The following is a 2,500-nucleotide window of genomic DNA, read 5'->3' as shown; positions in this document are numbered from 1 at the left end:
GAGAGAGAATGAGAATGAGAATGAGAGAGAATGAGAATGAGAATGAGAATGAGAATGAGAATGAGAGAGAATGAGAGAGAATGAGAATGAGAATGAGAATGAGAATGAGAATGAGAATGAGAGAGAATGAGAATGAGAATGAGAATGAGAATGAGAATGAGAATGAGAGAGAATGAGAATGAGAATGAGAGAGAATGAGAGAGAATGAGAATGAGAATGAGAGAGAATGAGAGAGAATGAGAGAGAATGAGAGAGAATGAGAGAGAATGAGAATGAGAATGAGAATGAGAATGAGAGAGAATGAGAGAGAATGAGAATGAGAATGAGAGAGAATGAGAATGAGAATGAGAGAGAATGAGAATGAGAATGAGAGAGAATGAGAATGAGAATGAGAATGAGAATGAGAATGAGAATGAGAATGAGAATGAGAGAGAATGAGAGAGAATGAGAATGAGAGAGAATGAGAGAGAATGAGAGAGAATGAGAGAGAATGAGAATGAGAATGAGAGAGAATGAGAATGAGAGAGAATGAGAATGAGAGAGAATGAGAATGAGAATGAGAGAGAATGAGAATGAGAATGAGAATGAGAATGAGAGAGAATGAGAATGAGAGAGAATGAGAATGAGAATGAGAGAGAATGAGAGAGAATGAGAGAGAATGAGAGAGAATGAGAGAGAATGAGAGAGAGAGAGAATGAGAGAGAATGAGAGAGAATGAGAATGAGAATGAGAGAGAATGAGAATGAGAATGAGAATGAGAATGAGAGAGAATGAGAATGAGAGAGAATGAGAGAGAATGAGAGAGAATGAGAGAGAATGAGAGAGAATGAGAGAGAATGAGAGAGAATGAGAGAGAATGAGAATGAGAATGAGAGAGAATGAGAATGAGAATGAGAGAGAATGAGAATGAGAATGAGAGAGAATGAGAATGAGAATGAGAGAGAATGAGAATGAGAATGAGAATGAGAGAGAATGAGAATGAGAATGAGAGAGAATGAGAATGAGAGAGAATGAGAGAGAATGAGAATGAGAGAGAATGAGAATGAGAATGAGAGAGAATGAGAATGAGAATGAGAATGAGAGAGAATGAGAATGAGAATGAGAATGAGAGAGAGAGAGAGAGAGAGAGAGAATGAGAGAGAGAGAGAGAGAATGAGAATGAGAATGAGAATGAGAGAGAATGAGAATGAGAATGAGAATGAGAGAGAATGAGAAAGAGAATGAGAATGAGAATGAGAATGAGAGAGAATGAGAATGAGAATGAGAATGAGAGAGAATGAGAGAGAATGAGAATGAGAATGAGAATGAGAGAGAATGAGAGAGAATGAGAAAGAGAAAGAGAAAGAGAAAGAGAATGAGAATGAGAATGAGAATGAGAATGAGAGAGAATGAGAATGAGAATGAGAGAGAATGAGAATGAGAATGAGAGAGAATGAGAGAGAGAGAGAGAATGAGAGAGAATGAGAGAGAATGAGAATGAGAATGAGAATGAGAGAGAGAATGAGAGAATGAGAATGAGAATGAGAGAGAATGAGAATGAGAGAGAATGAGAGAGAATGAGAATGAGAATGAGAATGAGAATGAGAATGAGAATGAGAATGAGAGAATGAGAATGAGAATGAGAATGAGAGAGAATGAGAATGAGAATGAGAGAGAATGAGAATGAGAATGAGAATGAGAATGAGAGAGAATGAGAATGAGAATGAGAGAGAATGAGAGAGAGAAGGAGAAGGAGAAAGAGAATGAGAGAGAGAGAGAATGAGAGAGAGAGAATGAGAATGAGAGAGAGAGAGAGAGAGAGAGAATGAGAGAGAGAATGAGAGAGAGAGAGAATGAGAGAGAGAGAATGAGAGATAGAGAATGAGAGCGAGAATGAGAGAGAATGAGAGAGAATGAGAGAATGAGAATGAGAATGAGAGAGAATGAGAATGAGAGAGAATGAGAATGAGAGAGAATGAGAATGAGAGAGAATGAGAGAGAATGAGAATGAGAATGAGAATGAGAGAGAATGAGAATGAGAATGAGAGAGAATGAGAATGAGAATGAGAGAGAATGAGAATGAGAATGAGAATGAGAATGAGAGAGAATGAGAATGAGAATGAGAATGAGAGAGAATGAGAATGAGAATGAGAATGAGAGAGAGAATGAGAATGAGAATGAGAATGAGAGAGAGAATGAGAATGAGAATGAGAATGAGAATGAGAATGAGAGAGAATGAGAGAGAATGAGAGAGAATGAGAGAGAATGAGAATGAGAATGAGAGAGAATGAGAGAGAATGAGAATGAGAATGAGAGAGAATGAGAATGAGAATGAGAATGAGAGAGAATGAGAATGAGAATGAGAGAGAATGAGAATGAGAATGAGAATGAGAATGAGAATGAGAATGAGAATGAGAATGAGAGAGAATGAGAATGAGAATGAGAATGAGAATGAGAATGAGAATGAGAATGAGAGAGAATGAGAATGAGAATGAGAATGAGAGAGAATGAGAGAGAATGA

This window comes from Eptatretus burgeri, chromosome 9 (assembly GCF_056783735.1).
Source record: "Eptatretus burgeri isolate ZD-2024b chromosome 9, Ebu_testis_v1, whole genome shotgun sequence".
NCBI lineage: Eukaryota > Metazoa > Chordata > Myxini > Myxiniformes > Myxinidae > Eptatretus > Eptatretus burgeri.
This window is presented reverse-complemented; position numbering follows the sequence as displayed.